Source organism: Xenopus laevis, chromosome 2L (assembly GCF_017654675.1).
Source record: "Xenopus laevis strain J_2021 chromosome 2L, Xenopus_laevis_v10.1, whole genome shotgun sequence".
Lineage (NCBI taxonomy): Eukaryota > Metazoa > Chordata > Amphibia > Anura > Pipidae > Xenopus > Xenopus laevis.
In genome coordinates this window covers 55483729-55503284 of record NC_054373.1, presented here as the reverse complement: position 1 = coordinate 55503284, position 19556 = coordinate 55483729, and the positions used below count along the sequence as shown (strand labels likewise).

Sequence of the window (19556 nt, the reverse complement as noted above, 5' to 3'; positions counted from 1 at the left end):
TTAGGCATGGCTCTGCACAACTGGACCCAAAGGGTATGATTGATGATTCCGAATTACTAAAATCGAATCTAGCCATGGATCTTTAAGTGCTTTGTGCAATTTGGAGACTACTTAGAGAAAATGTTAGTCTGATATAGTAACATTATCATATCTCTAGTGCTCTGTTCTCACCTAATACAGTAAATATTCCACTCAGAACAGAAGTTTAGGGTGGGGCATATGACAGTGGGCTACAAGGCCCTGAACGCCTGGACACAAACAACTCCACTCAGTCCATGCACTCTTTCGTGCACATTTTTAAAAATTATGTGAGCAGAATAGTTGGTCCTTCTATAATTTGCTGTGGTCCCATACATAGGCTAACAAATCTGCTGGCCTATCAAGTGACAGCCAATATCTGCCTATAGGCCTATGACACATGGGGTGCTTTGTTATCTTATAAAAACCTAGTAGAAAGCATCTTGACTGATGCACACAATGTAGTGGCAGGTAAAACGTACGTGCAAACTTACGTTTCAAATGCATCAGTTAAAAAGAACTATCGCGAAAATGAAAATTTAATATAAGTTTCATCTCACTGAAATAAGAAACTTTCTAAATAAAGTCAGATAAAACATTCTATTCTGTTTCTAAAATAAGCAAGTTACTCTTCCCTCCCCCCCCCCCAGTATCTGTCTCCATTCTCTCTTCATGCAGGAGTCAGAAATACTCTCTCTACTATATAGTTATTTTATTAAATTTTGTTTGTGCTGAAATCAGTTATTACACTAAGCTCTAACACATTTGCTAGGAAAGCGAGACCCCCTAAAAGATCTATAAAATCTACCTGTCAATCAAAATCTGAAACCTGCATGAAGAGAGAATGAACAGAGACAGACTGCTGAGAGAAGGATATTTTTGCGATACTTCCCCTTTACAGGCATATGGCTGCCACTGGCTACCACTGTTATCTCTTGGATGGCAACAGTAGCCAAAATGCCCATGTGCCAATAGCCTTATTTATTAAGAGTTTTCTGGAATGAATGAAGTAATCTTTATTTCTATAAAGATTTTGTTAAATCTAGGGATGCACAAATCCAGGAGTCGGTTCGGGATTTGGCTAGGATTTGGCCTTTTTCAGCAGGATTCGGCCGAATCCTTCTGCACGGCCGAACAGAATCGGAATCCTAATTTGCATATGCAAATTAGGGGCAGGATCTAAATCTCATAATTTTTTTGTGACAAAACAAGGAGGTGACCCACCTAATAATTTGCAAATGCAAATTAGGATTTGGATTTGGTTTGGGATTCTGTGCATCCCTAGTTAAATCTCTCAGAAATGTTTTTCCACCAGTAATAATGCAAATCACTAGTGGGAAAACATACCTGGTGCTTTTTTCCTCTTGCTAGTGCTAAAGCATTTTCAGGAGATTATCCCTAAACTCAGATGCTCTCTCTTGTATGACTACCATGGTATCTGGTCTGATCTTGGCATGTATGGGCTAGCACTCCAGCCACTGTGAATATCAGCACTTATTACTTCCTTTTGTGCCTGTAAGTAACCCACCCACTTAGACTGTAAAGTTTATGGGGCAGGGAGCTCCTTCCTCCTATGTCTCTTAACATTTGCCACCTTATCCTTGGTTCTGTGTATATTATTATTTATTGCAATGTTTGCACTATTACTGATTTTAAGTTTCCCCTCATTTTACATTGTAAATTGTACATTGTTTTGGGGTCCCACCTATATATTATGCATAATACATTTCCATGATTTTACATTTTCCTGGATTTTACACCATTTTTTTCTGGTCCCCTGAAAAACTTAAAATGGGGGTTCTACTACATACATATATCACTTACGAATAAACCTGGAATTTTCCTTATGTGCTACCAAAATGGCTGTAAAGCTGGCCATAGATGCAAAGATTCGATCGTACGAATCCTTGAACAATCGGACTTCCCCATCTGCCGACCTGCCACTAACCATTCCGATCAAATAAAGTAGAAAAGAACAGATCAGCCGATGTTCTGCCCCTGACAGCAATCGTACGAAAGTTATGACCAACAAAGCTGGTGACAGTCTCCCACTGAAAATCGTACGATCGGCAATACATGCAGAGAAATCATCGGCAGCCGACAGAAATCTTTTAACCTGGCTGATCGACAAAACGACTGATCTCCGTGGGACGAAAAATGTCGGGACTCTCCACAGATGGTCCGAAAATCGTACGAATCGAGGATTCGTACGATTGGATCTTTGCGTCTATGGCCAGCTTAAATGCTTAAGCTCTTAGGCGCACCAAAAAGTTGTTTATATGCCTGCAGGCAGGATACAAAAATGATCTCTCAAATAACACACAGACTCTCAATGCATCAAGGTTTTAAGAGGAAAAGGTATGTATTTTTCTCTCGCAATTTTTCTTCACCTTCCCATATAATTAGCAAGTATCTATACTATCAAACTAATAAAACTATGTGAAGTAAAATAACACAACACTGAAGTGACCGAGGTAGGGAAGTATGTCAGCTGCCGAGCAACTGTGTGGATTCTGTTGAGAGTCCATTAAGGAGGAGATATCTCCTAGGCCTTTCATGAGGTGTCCTGAGCAGAGTATATTGGCAGCTCTGGATCTTCCCTGTGACCAGTGGCGTAACTACCGGAGGTGTGTTCTAACACAGGCCTGCACCACTTTGAGGCCCGCCAAAGCCGCATTTGCGGGCAGCATATGATTCATGGGGGTTGTGACTAGTTAAGCCATACCTCCCAACTGTCCAGTTTTTCGCAGGACAGTCCCGATTGTTCAGCTCAACCCGCAGTCCCTGATTGTTACAGAAATGTCCCTATTTTCTCTGTGATCTCCTGCACTGAACAGCCAGAAAAAGATACAATGTTTCTAAAACGTAATTGGCTTTTGGCTGAGAGCCCAGAATACATGACAGAGTCACTTGGATACTTTTGTAACAATTTAAGACAAGTAAAGAAGCAATTGTTACAATTTAAGATAAGCAAAGAAATAATTGTAATAATTTAAGATAAGCAAGTCTTTTGGGGAAACTGTGACTTTCAGCTTAAAGGGAAATTCCCCTAAACAACCTAATAACATATAAAAACCACAGAAATATGTTCAAACTTTCATAACCTGCCAAATTTTGTAAAATTAACATGGTAATTAGGGGGTGTGGCCACAAACATGGGTGTGGTCAAAATGTGAGTGCGGGAAATCTTTTATTCACTCCAAAATGTTGGGATGAATGGTTAAGCCACTGCATGTCACAGGCAAATATGGCCAAAGAGAATTATGCTAAAACTGAAATGTCTGTTTTCAGATATCCCTAAATGCAGTATGCTGTGCTTCAAACTACTACAACCTCAAACTTTGGACATAGAGAACCCATAACCTGCTCCCAAATACAGCAAAATGGAAGCAAGTTGTGGGCTTCTGATAGCTACTGAAGGGAGGAAGAAGCTGAGGACATAGTGGTAATACACAAAAGTTGGGCAGCGCTAAAAGTTCATATTGATGGGGCTGCCTGAAAATTTTCAACATGCAAGGGTGACATCAAATCATAGATAGCCCTTAATGTGATCTAGTCACTTGCAGACTAACTTAGGCCACCTCCTGGATAACCAGATCAGGGAAAGATCACCAAACAAGCATATTGTAGCATGTATGGCCAGCCCTTCAGGTGAAAGTGCATGTGACTGATCATTCATAGTTTTAAGTATCAGCTTTCATTTACAGCTACTTACCTAATTTACAGGTAGTGATAAAGTACCACTAGTGATCCTGCATATGCCCTTTACTCCAGTTTATGAAATTCCGATACTTTGTCATTATTGTTATAAGGGAATGGGTAAACGTTTACTTAAATGTTCATATAGCAACATTTATTTATTAAAGGACATGGAATGCCACATTTACTGGGGAGTGCCAATTTATTAGGAATCATATACTTTTTTTGCCCCAGCCACAGTGTGCGAACTATATTACACATAAAAAATGGACTATAATGCACAGGGGCTAGCTTGGGCAGTGGAGAGGATCCCTTGGAGAATAAGCTAAACTGGCAGTGGAGCATGCTCATAGAAAAAACACCAGACTAGTGCATTTTTTACACAAGTGGTATTCTTACCATTAATGCAGACAAAAGCAAACAGTCTTAGGAAAAGAATGTATGCACAGGTGTGGAATCTCTCATCTGTAATAGAGATATCCAGAAAGCTTTGAATTATGTAAATACTGTACCTTCTTCCATAGAATCCATCATGTTAATATGCCATACATACCCCAGTGAGGAAAATGACCCATGTGCCATTAGCCTAAGGCATGGTGACCTAGATTATTGAAAATACCCTTATCTGGAAACCCCAGGTCCTAAGTACTCTGTATAATATATCCCATACCTCTATTTAAAAAAGAGCATTTAGGAGAATGATATTATAAGGATATTACTTAGAGATTTCATATGGGAACAATAAGCTTTGCGGATCAAAATGTTGTGAAAGTTGTCAGGCTGCGTCCACAAAGCACAATAACAATCAAGCGACTCTCTCTGACCATTAAAGCTAAAAACAGATACAAAACATATTCCTATCTATACATAACCCGCCGAAAACACAAAGGACCTTGTGGCAGAACTACACAAAAGACTTTGGTCCACAAAATCTGGCCATGCAACAACATCTGATCCTTCTTTCTGTAATGTCAAATCTGATTAGATAAAGCTGCATGGTTTCTTATTTTCATACATCAACATTTCGTACAATCAATGTACTTTAAAATTAACCAGCCCTATCAGACTTAAAGATAAAAAGGCAGCACGTACCATTTCCTTGCTAAAGTCGTGCTGTAGCGAATGATATCATTCGTTTTATAAATGTGAAACAATGTCCTACTGTTAATGTGAAGACCTTCAACATCTCCTGTGTAGTTCTACCCTTAAAATACACACTTCACCTTCAATTTATCTTGTGAGACAACATCACAAAGACACTAATGTTCCACAGTCTGACCCTGTGAGAGCAATGCATTAGTGTGAGCAAGCACTGCATGGATTAATACATGACTAGATGGATTAACCGTGTTTTAACTATGTTAGGCAATTAAAGGACCAGTAACATCAAAAAATTAAATTGTTTTAAAGTAATAAAAATATAATGCAGTGTTGCCCTGCACTAGTAAAACTGCTGTGTTTGCTTCAAAAACACTTTATTGTTTATATAAATAAACTGTTGTGTAGCAATGGGGCAGCCATTCAAAAGAGAAAAGGCTCAAGCTACACAGCAGATAGCAGATAAGCTCTGTAGAACTTAATTGTGTTATCTGTTATCCACTATTTAACCTGTGCCATATAGCCTTTTTTCAATTCCCTCCATTGCTACACAGCAGCTTGTTTATATGAACTAAAATAGAGTTTCTGAAGCAAAGAGATCAGTTTTACCAGTGCAGGGCAACATTAAATTATATTTTGATTACTTTAAAACATTTTAATTTTGTGATTTTATTGTTCCTTTATGTTAGTAAGAATAACACAGACTTGTCATTACTTTTACCTCAGAAAAAGGTGAATAAAAAGCCAAATAAATTGTTTGTGCTAGTCGTGGGACAATATGCTTTCTCACGCATTGCAGGATAAAGCAAAACAAAAACATAACCGTGAAACACAGCTTATTGCTAAAAATGTACCGTATTTGAGGTGTATAAAAGCTGTTCCAGTACATACCGGACCTTCGGATCCATTTGGGTTTGTTCTGAATAATCATTACTGAATCTGAAATTTCTACATTGTGTCATATGGCAGTCACGTCACACACACACACAGAGCAGCAGCCAGTTTGCACAACACCACAAGGCTGTTTTTGCAACAGTTTGCACAAGAGCACACACACATGGTGTGCCCAGTCACAAGTTGGAAGTGTAACATACACACACATTTGCCTTTGCTAATATTTCATTAACTTTCTCTTATTAAAGGTAGTTTCATGAAAGTTTACTTCAGTGTAGCAACATCAGACTCCAAGCTACACTTTAATAGCACTATACAGAGTTACAGACTATACAGTGCAAGTAATGACTGAAGTCCCCTGACATAAAAAAAAATCATATATTTGTTTGCATTGGGTCCCACAGTTCAGCTCCCCTATTCTGCAGTGGGTTGATCCATGCACCCCTGAAACAATGTTTTACTAATGAAATAGAAATAACCCCGAGGTGGTCCCCCAGGACTGTAAAGTGAATGCTACAAAAGTTGATAGGAAGGAACCAAACAAGCCTGTACTTACCAGTAAAATGTAATTAGGCGGATAAATCACAGAATAAATCCACAATAACGATGTAGATAGTCCACTCTTAGTAAACGAAGTGTGTGGCTGCCCCGTCTGGTTGCTCCCTCCCTGCTGCTCTGAATTAATTCACATTACGGACCTCCCTGCGCAGCGATAATGGTTCCAGCCCAGTGTAACAGTTCATTGAGGGCAGATCCTCTGTCTCATTGGAGGGCGTTGGAGAGGGATGTGTAGGAGCACGTTTGAGAATGTTTTGGGTGGAGACAAGTGAGTGACAATGGCTGTGAGTTTTAAGTGAGAGAGCAGCTGGATAGTGAGAAACAAACGTGCTGCTTTTAACATTGTGCCACAGCCAGACATTTATACCTGAATATACTGACAGCGTGGTCCCTGCAGAACCTCAGCTTCCTGTGGTGACTTTCATGTTGAGCCAGTGTCAGACATGCTAGCTGCATGAAGAGTCTATACTTTAACCCTGCAACTGCTGGAGCCAGGGCTCTCCATACAGCTACTAATTTAGCAGTGCCCCCAATACATATGTCACAATAGACCAGCAACACAGGAATTTGTGACAATCAAAAACTATATTCTTATGAAGTCACGTGACATTTTGCTCCACATTTGGAACGTAACTATACCCCCACGTTTGCTCCACTTTCTCAAGGTAACTGCCCATGGCTTGTTTTCACACAAAATTCTTTCTACGCACCACAATTTAAATTAGCCTATGGTTAAGGGAGTTGTTCCCAAAATGCATCGGGTGATGTTGGTCTGTCACCTGTTGCAATAAACCACCTTTTCATTTTAACCGGTGTGCAGTCTTTCTAGTTTCCTGCGCACCACAATTTGTTTCGTGTGTCAGCCTCAAAATTTGTGCGCACGCACGAGCGCAAACCTTCGAGGGAACGTAGTGTGGGATCGAAAGGGCAAACAAGGAGCGAAACTTCACGTTGGCTGTGTATGTTTATAAGAATATAATTTTTTGACTGTGTGCCACCCATGGCAGGATTTACATATCGGGCACCCCTAGGCCAGCTGTCTTAATCGGCCCCTGTCCCCTACTTTTTATTCGTTGAAATTTTCATCATCGGGACTGGAGCAATGGGGAAATGTAAAAAAAAAACGACATTATCTCTGGGTATCCCCAGTGTTTCTGAACCAATGTGGGTGTGGCTGAGCAGCATGCCGTCCCCTAAAATCCTGCCGCCCTAGACGCGGGCCTTGGTGGCCTTTCCACAAATCCGGGCCTGGTGCCACCATTCCAAATAATATGTAATAAGCACCCAAAGCACTCCTTAAAGATACTGCACCAGGCACAGGCCCTTATAGTGCCTAAATACAAATATGACCATGCTACCAACAAGTACAATAGGGCATGCACTTCACCCACATCAGTCACCCAGTAAAGGCAACTATACCTTGTAGTTCTGCACTGGGATTCAAAATAGACACTGGCATTCCAAGTACACAGAGGCCAAAACAGCCCCACACTAGTCCACTTAATAGTGACTGTCTATGGCATCTTACAGCTGCTCCTATGGCATTTGCCAGAACACACACAGTCCAGGCCTGATACCTTGGTTGTTTATATTTGACTGGGTTTGGGGTATAGTTGCCTTGAGAAAGGTAGTTTGAATGTGTTATTACAGTTTTGCTAATGAAAGTGAATTGCCCTTTAAGCTGCTAGTCATAGTTTCCCCAAGAGACCTGCTTATGTTAAATTGTTACAATTTCTTATTTGCTTATCTTAAATTGTTACAAAAGTATCCATATGCACTTGATAGCTGTTCTGTGCTCTCTGCCAAAATGCAATTAAGTTAGAAACATATCTTTTTCTAGTTGTGCAGGAGATCAAAGAGGAAGTCGGAACATTTCAGTAACAAACTGGGACTGTGGGTTGTGCTGTCAAAATCAGGACTGTCCCACTGAAAACGGGACAGTTGAGAGGTATGTATATATATATATATATATATATATATATATATATATATATATATATCACATCCTGATGACCAGGGGTGCTTCGCTAATGAGGCAAGTTGAGGCTGTCGCCTCAGGCGGCAGCGTCCCACTAGGTACCAGGGGCAGCAAAAATGCTGCTCCTGGTACTTTAAGAGCGAATTTCCGGGGGAGGGGGGCAGCAGCAACTGCTGCTGCCTCAGGCGGCAGAGGGGCCAGGATCGCCCCTGCTGATGACGGTCCCTTGAGGTACCGAAACGCGTAGTTTTGCCAAATACTATTTGTCAGTTTGGATACAACAAGTCTGTATCCAATACATTCCTATGATTTTTAGGAGATTTGTGTTTCTGTGCAAAGGATGGGCACATCTGTCAAAGATCCAGACCTTCACATGTGAGTCATAGTCAACGCCCTCTTCACAGAAGATACTGCTATATCTAATCTACTAATGCCCATCTTTAGAAATGTGCAACAAAGCATACATTTGCCAACTTCCAGTTCCATTAAAAACACACAAACATGTTCTGCACTACCTTCACACTATTTTTTAATAGGCTTAAAGGGGCACTGCACTTTAACTTTAAGGGTGGTGGCAGATGGGGGAGATTAGTCGTTCAGCGACAAATCTCCTCTACTGTGTGTGGGTGACTAATCTCCCTTAACTGCCTTCCCACCAGCAAGAATACGAAACCCCCGGCGGGATCGCTTCAGATTTCCGGCTCTACGCGCCAAATCTTTTTGTCCCTCTTTCTGTTTCCAAAATGTTGGGAGGTATTCAGTTATGAAGGGACACAGTGAAAGATGCTTGCTCTTCAGGACTATGGGAAAGACAAGGGGAGAGAGATATGGTGGTCTCCTGCTTTCAACAATGTATGTGCATAATGTTGTCTGCCATAATACTCAGCAGCCTATATGTTCTAGTGCAGTGTGTTAGTAGGCTAAACCTGAATAGCCCAGCGTGTAATTAGACTTGGTGAAATGCCTGCGAATCAAATGCATGTTGATGGCTTGGGAAATGCTTTTGGGAGTTTAAATAAACAATTTTCAGCTTAGGCACACAACTCCATTGTATTGTTGCACATACCTATCACTCAACTTTGGAATATGGTAGAAAAGAATAATCTAACCACCTCTGTATGTAGTCTTTATTTCCAATTCTTTGTCTTTCTATAATTTGAGGGTGAACAATAACACCCATAGGATAGTTACAAGGACAGTATACCCCATATTAAACTAGGGTTGAATACAAACAATATAATTTGTGCTGAAAATAATTTTTGCCTGTTATTTTAATTATTTTTTTTCCTTGAGCTGAACACTTCAAACAGGGAGACCGAAGAGCATGTGCAGAAGAGAACTTTTAATTGATAAGTTGATTTAAATTCAATGATTGTGAGTGCAATATGTGTATGTAATAAATGTTCCGTTGCAATTTTATACTATGGAAGCATGTCCAACTTATATGATTACAGATAAATAATTATGTTATTGTTACCAGTAACAACTTCTCCCTTTGTCACTCAGATGTGCAAAAGTATATTTTGCACAGTTATCTTTGCACTTGTAATCAAATTATCTACCTTGCAAGGACCAAACATAGAGAAGCTACAGTTTCCATTTGCCCTCTTTAGTTCAAGAAATAACAAAAACCATGATTGAACACATTGGCAATAAAGTTATGGAGTATGGAGTAGATAAAGTGCAACACATCTAGAGGGTTTTATTTATACATTTTGCAACAAAAGAAAACAAAACAGAAACAATGACATTGCAGATTAAGGCAAGCGTACAGAGTTGTACAGATTGCCTTATGGGGGATTTACACATTTAGCATACAATATATCTAGCCTAGTGAAGAGGTTGCCAGATTCTTAAGAGGGCTACCATGTGTCAGAAAGGTATATCATATTGGGTCTCTAGGTAAGACATGGCATAGAATTATCGCTCACACATTGATTTCAGCCTCTGGACAGGCTTCTAGCAAGGGGCCCCAAACTGCATCAAACTTTTAGTGGCATTGTCTGGCCATATATGTCAGTTTTATCACTGTGAGTCTGCTGTTTACTATTGTAATCCATTCATTTGGTGAGGGAGGAGCAGGGCTCATCCATTTAATTGCTATTAACTTTTCCAGTTTGGATTGTCCCTACCCCACACTGTCAAGGGAAGATGTGTCAATTGTTTGACTATTACTGTAAAATTTTGTGTTATTAGGTTATTATAGGTTCTATATTATCTGGAATATAGTCACTGAAGTTTTTGGAAAAGTGAATCCCTAAGTATTTAAATTTAGACACCCATCTCAGACTTTGAGAATCCCTTTACATTCACAAAGGACATTATTAACCTGGATCAGTGTGACAGGAGCCTAATAGAGGAGTTACATCCAGGCAATGAATTGTGGTCCTATCCCATACTTTTCTAATACCTTCCATAATTAGCACCATTCAATGGAGCCAAACACCTTGGTAGCGTCCAAGGCTGCCAAGGTTCTGGAACCGGTATTAATATGCTCAGTTTGTAAGTAATAGAATAGGCACCTAAGGTTGATTTCTGTGCTCTTATTAGGCATAAAGCCTGTTTGATCGGGATGGACATCAATGTTTATAAGGTAGATGGGGCAGTATGAATCCAGGTTTTTCGCCATCTTGTGAATGAGAACAATAATGATCAGAGTAAAAGGATTGGGGGAGGGAACTTGTTTCATTTGCCCCATATAATAGTCGTGTGTAGCTTGGGGTGTGTCTACCTATGTAGTCAAATATCAGGGCTCTTTTAAACTTAAAATTCAGCCCCCTGACATTCCATGAAATTATTTTGACTTCACCCATTTTAGCACTCAAGGGCTAGTCTATGTGGATAAAACTTCAGCATTATTTGACCGTGTAATAGGATCTGTGTTTTTATGGGAGAGTTTGATATCAGAGAGCCTTACAACAGATGAATGTACATAAACAGAACTTACACAAAAAAACCCTGAACCCTTTTTCCCACCCTGCTTGTCTACCCAACATAGACATTAGTCATTACCCTGAACTCAATAACAAACAGGAGAGTAACTGGTAGGTTACGTCGTGTAAGCACTTACAGTCTATTTTGGCATGTGTGACCTTGCCAGTCTCAGCAGGCTGCTGGCTTGTGTGAAAGCAAGAACTGATACAAAACCAGGGAAACAACTTTGAGGGGGAGGGGAATACTGTCCCTTGATATTGCTGTGAGAGAACGCACTTTCAGCCAAACTTTTCATGACCCACTGAGCTCATAATGTGGGTGACCTGCAGTAAGTATATTATTAGGGGAAAGAAGGTATCCTGTCCCTGCAGATGTCCATAAACTGTCTCTCCCTCAACAGTGGGCCCTCTGCTTAACAGTGCAGTGCAGGTAGCCTATGGGAAGTACACTGCTAGCCTAGTGCCATTGCTGGAGGGTATGGTCAATAGTGAATTGCTACCAGCATCTCTGAGGGCTGAACCCTAGTGTCTGATTACTGAAGCCCGTCTGGAAGTATCTTGAGTTATAGCAGCAAGTTTGTCCTGTGAATAGTGTATGTTGTATGGATATTATGTGCCAGAGATTGGCTATCAGTTTAATATCAGTTGCTACGAATGAAATTGTAGTAGCTGGTGTGGCAGTAAGGCGGATTAGGTCAGATATAGTCTGGGCAGTGGTCATAGTGCTGAAAGTGCCATACTCATAGATCAGTGATCCCCAACCAGTGGCTCGCGAGCAATATGTTGCTGTCTAACCCTTTTGATGTTGCTCCCTGTGGCCTCAAGGCAGGTGCTAATATTTCTAGTTTTAAGGAAAGCTTAAGTTGCGTCAAAACCATGTCTACTACCAAACAGAGCCTCCTGTAGACTGGCAGTTCACATAGGGGCTACCAATAGTCAATTACAGTCTATCCTGGCAATATAGCTTGAAATGGTCTTGTGTACAAATCGTACATTTAAACAATCGTTTCGAGATAATCATGGTCTCACGATAACGAAAAGATCTTTTGAAAATCTTTACATCTATGGCCAGCTTTATGCTTTATGGCTGATACAAGATTACTTAGATCTCAGTTGTGTGAGATATTAAGTAAAACTCAATGTTTACATCATTATAGGACTTTGAGCACTGAACAGGATTAGGATCAGGATTACAGTGTCTGAGATAAGATAATAAATCACAGGCAACAACTCCAGTGTAGCAACAAGGGTTACAGGGGTTTACAATCACAACCAAGCCCATTGTCCTAAAATTCACCCATGAAAAAAAAATATTTCTTCACCACAGAAGGAAAAATACTATTGAATAAAAGTTGGAAGTCACAACCCACAGTTCAGGTGCAGAGGGATAAAGATGGATAGAGGCAATGGGAATAAGAACCTAATTTCTTTGGAGACATACAGTGGATAATTGGAGACAGTAAGAAAATGCCTCCACACCAAATTTTGCACAAGAGCCATTGGGGCTTTAGCTATGTATGAAAACAAAGTGCACTAATTCCCTGAATTTGAATTATTTTATGCTGCATGATTACTGCAAAATAAAAGAACCCTGACACTTAAAAGGTTAAGATAAAGACTTTTGGACTAATAGTATCTCTTTCAGTAGCTGCTTGAATTACCAGAGTGAAGTGAGTGCAGGAGAGCTGTTACAACTTGCTAAGCCATATAAATAGAAACTATTTGTATGCACAAGCCATAACATCCTAATAACAACCAAACTGAAACACAGTTAATATTGGATTCAGTGGGGGGGGAGGTGGAAAAGCCCCATTTTCACAATAATAAAAATGCAAAATGAGAATAAATTACTTTCCAAAATTGAGTACAGGCATGAAACATAAGTTTGAGCAATTTCATTACTAAGATTTTAAAAGTTTTTAATATAATTTTTTATTGCATTTCCATAATAAGTTTTAAATTCTAATTACAAAAAAAAATAACTTTAATATCAATATCAGTACTAGGGATGCACCGAATCCAGGATTCGGTTTGGGATTCGGCCTTTTTCAGCAGGATTCGAATCCTTCTGCCGGCCGAACCGAATCCTAATTTGCGTATGCGGGTGGGAAATTGCATGACTTTTTGTCAGAAAACAAGGAAGTAAAAAAATGTTTTCCCCTTCCCACCCCTTATTTGCATATGCAAATTAGGGTTCAGATTCGGTTCGGTATTCGACCGAATCTTTCACAAAGGATTCGGAGGTTCGGCCGAATCTAAAAAAGTGGATTCGGTGCATCCCTACTCAGTACCATCCCTTAAGCACTGGAAATAATTCCATCCATGGGCACCATAACTCTTTGAAAGAAGTCATACTCATATTAACTGCCGCCAATATTTTAGTGACATTGATGCTACTTCTTTTGGGTATGATGGTGACTCGTGGCATTTCCATATTTGGGCTATAGCCTGTGTCGCTGCTGTCCATAAATGATTAATTGAGCAGTGAGCTTTACTTGGTAACGTATCCAAATTTAAATTCAAAAGTGTTTACATTTTTTTTAACTAATCTCCAGATACACTTCATTAAGCATGGTAGTCCTTGGCAGATTGGATGAGGTGATTGGACTAAAGTGCCTTTCTCGCCATATATCCTTTCATTTTATTCCTGTTGGGGCACAACATTAAGATAAAATAACATAGACAGTATTTGTGTGTTGGGATTGGTCTTGATAGAGGTACCCGAGGATGCATGGTCTACTTCAAGAGTAAAGGCCAAGTTAATCTGAGGTCACAACACAATCTTAAAAATAATTTTTAAAATTAGTGTAAAAAGTTTAAAACTTCTGTAAAAGCCAATAGGAGGGTGTATCTGAAGCAAGTTGATCAAGGTTTTCTTTTAGATTTTTGAAACTGTTAAAACTGTACAGGCAACTTCGGGCAACTTCGGAAATCGAAGTGCCGCGAGTGCATTAGCGCATTCAAGCATATGGAAGGCAGACGGAAGGCAGTTTGGGGAGATTGTCGCCATGCAGAAGAGGCAATTAGTCGCCAGGCGACTAAATCTCCCCAAATCTGCCCATCTGCCCCAACCCATAGTGAAGTTAATTTTTGTTATTATATCAACAAACAAAGGAGAACTAAACTCAAAATAATTGGTGACGTGGCAAAATGTTAGCCTTGAGCCGGTACTCCTGTTCAGTAAAAACTCTCTGGCCTGGGGTATTGCTGCAGAAGTCCATCGTCGCCAACCTCTTCAATCTTCTCTTTCCAGTCTGGGCAATTGCATGAGGAGTAAACAAAGAAGAGTAGGATATTACAGGGCATCAGCTTCTACAGAAGTACCAGGTCGGTGCAATTTTCTGCTAACTGGACCACCTGCCTGGTGTACAAGGTAAACACAGACTGGGGCTTTCATGGCAATCAGAGTGTAGTGGAGCTGGAGCGAGAATGCATTGGCAGGCCCACAAGGGCCAGGGAGCTGGTATTCAGCCAGTTAAGCAATTATAATCACTGGGGGTGCCTAACATTTAACACCACCCATTGATTTTAAGATCAGTTCTCCTTTAAACATGATTGCAATTAAACCATTTGAGTTTTTTTCTTAAATATGCTAGTGTTCACATGAAAAGTCATTTGAGTTTAGTTGAGATTAATATAAAAGATTATGGGAAAAAACAATCAGTGCGAAATATGCATGACAATTATGATGATTTATATCAGTTTTTATGTTAAATAATTGCTAAAAGCTGTGTATTGATATGACGTAGAATTAAGGGGTTGAAACCATGGACAGCAGATGGCTCTGTTTTTGAAAACAGGAAATATAAAGCAAGGCGTTATCTTATTTAGCTACATGCAAAGTAAGCAAAATAACTCTCCCCAAAAAATACCACTTAAAAAGTAGAACAAACAAAACCAATGATAGTTGTTGACAAAAAATTTCCTGTTGTATAATTTTTAAATAGTGAGCATTTTGGACTGACTTTTGACTCAGGATGCTTCATTGTCACTGAATAAGGTCCCTATCCCGAATAAGACCTAAAGTGATCATGGGACTAAATAATAATCTCAGATTATGAAGTACAATTTAAGTGCAGGCTGCTTTTATATGAATTAATTATTTTTATGCCTGCCTGATTAGTATATACTGGTGCCAAATGCAGCCCCTAACTTGATTGGCAGCTCTTCTTCCTAACACATGGCCAGCCAATGCACGGTAACAATAGCTACAGAAACTCTGGATAAAATGCTGATTCATCCCGCTGTTCCTGAAATATAAAGAAACATATTAAGGCATTTGCACCAGTTCCTTTCTAGGAAACCTAATGTGAGGCAAGGCCACACCTGCACTGGCAATCTGTGGGTTCTGGCAAATGCCAGAAGACAGTAGCGTCACTTGAGGGGGGGGGGGCCTGGTGCGTGACGCGCCGCCGGGCCCCGCCCCCTCTGTTCGGCCGCATTTGCCCGTATTTGTCAGTGGAGCGTGAGCTGCCGGGGGGCCCTGAGGGGGTGCGGGCCCTGGCCCGCTCGCACCCCCTGCTCCCCCGGTAGTTCCGCCACTGCCAGAAGCACTGCTGTAAAATGTCATAGACAGTCATTATTTATTGGGCTAGTGGGGGCTGTTTGGGCTTCTGTGTTTTTGAAATGCCATAAATCTCAGTCTGGACCTGGGCAAGACCAACCATTTTACAAATACAGTATTATCTCTCTCGCTCTCTCTCTATACGTATATATAATGTGAATTATCATAACCAAGAAAATCATTTACCAAATATTTCAGTTACCTGATGGACAAATGTCACTGAATTCTGTAAAGCCTCTTTTTACTGTTTGCTCATTCATTTCTGTAAGGCCTTCTGAACTAAACAGGCAGCTGTTTGCATGTTGTCAGATCTGTCTAAAAACCTAAAACAGGAAAACGCACATGGCAAACCAACATAAATATTTCAGTGGTCATTGTTTCCTGGCAGTCCTGTGCGTTATTATTGTCTCACCAACTATGCTAGAGTCATTCACTACAGATCTCTATGCTTTGTGAACTAAATCAGCTAATGAAAGTGTATTTTTATAATGTTGCACTATATTAAATATTTATTGCAATTCAAAAGTAGTTTTGAGTCGCTAAAGCGTAACTCCAAAGCTGTAAGCTGCAATGGGGTAAAGACTGATGTGAATGATGCAGTAAATGTCAGCACTATATAAAAAAAAAAGGATGGGAGGTGGCAGTTTTCTCATTTCCCCCATATCCTGGGGAAAAAATTGAAAAAAAGTCCACATATAGCAATAAAAATTCACATTCTGCAATGTAATATTCTTCATTAGTCATTGCATTGAGAATTTTAATTTCACACTAATTTCTAATTCAGAATCTTTCTTCCACTACCCTGCTTTGGGAATTTACTTTGGCTGTTGGCTACTGCACATGTGCAGTTCTGCTCAGCTCAGATTACTAAACACGCCCTCCAGTCTAGCACCCAATGAAAAGACAGCATTGCTGGTTCCCATAGAAACTCTGCTCTAGCTGTATGCTGCTATGTTTTCTTCTAACCTCCTCTCCTCAGCCCAGCTTAACCATCACAGTGCTCAATCCAAGCAGAATTTAGAAATAATTTATATATGCATTACAAATGATGCCGTTTTGGTGGGGGGGATTTACCCAATTTATATACATGGTAGGAGGATATAAGGTTTACGTGTCCTTTATGGAAGACAATGAGATTAGTCACCTGCGGTAAATCTTCTCTATCACGGGTAAATAATCTCCTGAAAATGCTTTCCCAACCAGCATAAATGTAAATTGCTGTAGGAAAAACCTTTGCGCCGCCTGTTTTTCAGGAAGTGACGCAAATTTTCATTGTGGGGTCTGCTTGCTCTATAGTTATGCACCAAGGTCTTTCTCCATCAAGGATTGGCTTAACTAAGGTATATAGTTGCCTTTATAATTTTAAAATGCAAATCAACACTTAATTCCGTCTGCCACTTAGCCGCCCAGATTTCCAGATTGTCCAGGTCCCACTTCAAGGATGCCCCTGGATGGAATTAATTGGGCTGCATAGTGTTTTTGTCATCTGCAAACACTGATACATTACTTACAATGCCCATGGCCAAGTCATTGATGAACAAATTGAACAAAAGAAGACCCAATACTGAATTCTGAGGCATCCCACCAAGAACCCTACTCCAAGTAGAAGGTACCATTGACATCCACCCTTTGTACACAATCCTATAGGTAGTTTAGCTAGATCAAATTTCCTTCATTTAAAAAACAGTGGAACTGTAGCAAAAGCTTTAGCAATATCCAAGTCAATCACATCTACTGTAAACCCTCCTTCCAAGCTTCCAAGCACATTTGTTTTAGACAATCTGTCTGAAGTCATGCTGTGTGAGTGTGCATGTTGCAGTAAAATAGTTTCAAAAGGCAAAGAGAATTGTACATTTAGTTTTATCCCAGTCCTATATGAGATATCTTGTGCCCACAATAAAAAAAATGGAATAAAACTCATCACTACAGTATGGAAACCACAACTGCATGAATTTCCCACTGAACTTTTGTTTACATGAGTAGCAGGTCCAGATTATGATTACATAGCTTACATACTTCATTCAGAGAAATTCCCTTTTGATCTCATATGAAGTTCCTGCATACATGCACATTGCAGTACAGTGGGTAAACACAGTAAAGTATACCTTTGAAAATATTTCTTAGTGTTTATATGTCAACATTCATTTCCTCAATGTCACGTTGTGGTGAACGAGGCCAGGTACACTGTTAACTGTGGGAATTCCATAATTTACTAATTATCCACCTTATCCACTAAAGTGGATAATTAGTAAATTATGGAATGCCCACATTTAATAGTGTACCTGGCCTCGTATTCACCACTTGTGTTCCTCACCACTTAGTTAACCTACTTTTTGGGGGGTGTTCTAATTACAATCGCAAGACACATTTTTCTTGAGTCCCTCTGAAATCAGTGAATAATCTACTGAAGCAGTAATACTGCTTCAGTAGATTAATTTGTTAAACCTCAATTTTTTTCTGTCAAGTTTTTATAGGGGAAAACTCAAATTTTTAAAGGAAAAAAACTTAGAGATTTATTATACCCCAAAGCTGCTCAAAATCAGAATCTGAAAATACTCCAGCTAAAACCTGTCAAGGTCATGTAGAAGTCAATGGCAGATGTCCCTAAACATGTTTCTTGACATCGTGATCTGCGCTGGTCACTGCGACAATTCGATAATTTGGAGTTTTCGGAGCGTCAATTTCAAAAAGATACTCTTTTTTTGTTGCAACATTTTTTCGCAATTACTTTTTCAGATCAGAAATGCCACAATCCCCAATTTGGCAATTTTGATCTAAACTTGTACCTACATTTGCATCCAGCAGTGTAACAATTGGGTGCTGAGCCCCACAAAAAAAATAATTGGAGGGGCCCAGGCAGATTTAAAGTGCTAGCAAACCTCCTGCATGTCCCCAGTGCTTCCAAACTCCTTGCAATGCAGCTTGGCGTTGCCCCTAAAATTCTGCTGTCCTAGGCTCGGTCCTTTATGGCCTTTCCATAAATCCGGGCCTGCCAATGATGCTGGCGATATGAGGAAAAAACAATGAATTGTTACTACGTTGCATTATTTACTGCCTTACTTTTGTAACTGACCATTTAAGTTGGCACAATTTTAATGATTGCCACATATTCACAGAGGTGTATAAGTAATTGAAGTTTTCTGCACAAAACTCCATGTGGAATAGAATACATACTGTTTTCCCTGGTGCTGGAACCCATAGAAACCAATAATTAAACAGGCTGATTTGTTGCAATGGGTTACTGCACCTGGGCAAACTTAATTTATTGCATAACCCGCCATTATGTGTTTCTGTTTTATGCTCTTCCTTATAGATTTTTGATTAAGCATTTGGAATGCCTGATGAGGGTGAATATGAAATCTGCAAACAATATTGTTTGATATCCATACATTGTGAAAGTCACAAGGAGCTCTTCATAAACACAATAGTCCCCTTTACCCTACACTAGCATATTGTAATAATTTCATGGCTCAGTCCATATAATCTTCCTTTCAGGTACTAATGTACTCAATTGAGGAGTTCTTAGTAATGACACATTCAACCTAAAACATAGATGGCCAACCTTTAGGCCAGTATTTGTTTCTATACATCCCCAAAGCCATAATCTACTAACATCCTTGGACTGGCAGCCTGGCATGTTATGTTGAAAGTGATAAAGCAAAAACAGCTGGCAGACGGGAGGCTAGATGAGATTGGTATTAAACCTGGAATCTTTGTTTTGGAAGGTGCTTTATAAAGAGGGAGAATGACCCTTTCCTTCTGTAACTCTATACCCAGATTTATGTCCAGATCCCCCTGCAAGAATGCCACCTCC

The 19556-nt window shown here is 39.9% G+C and overlaps 1 protein-coding gene across 4 annotated transcripts in view; it reads right to left on the bottom strand.

Annotated features, from left to right (window-relative positions):
* Positions 1-6578, bottom strand: part of dennd2c.L (DENN/MADD domain containing 2C L homeolog) — a 39935-nt gene extending 33357 nt beyond the window's left edge. For 2 of the 4 annotated variants that reach the window (XM_018246354.2, XM_041581893.1), the window contains exon 1: positions 6266-6578. The gene's annotated coding sequence lies outside the window, so the exon portion shown is untranslated. The remainder of the gene's footprint in view (positions 1-6265) is intronic. The other 2 variants (XM_018246353.2, XM_041581892.1) reach the window with 1 other exon arrangement.
* Positions 6579-19556: the final 12978 nt, after the last annotated feature.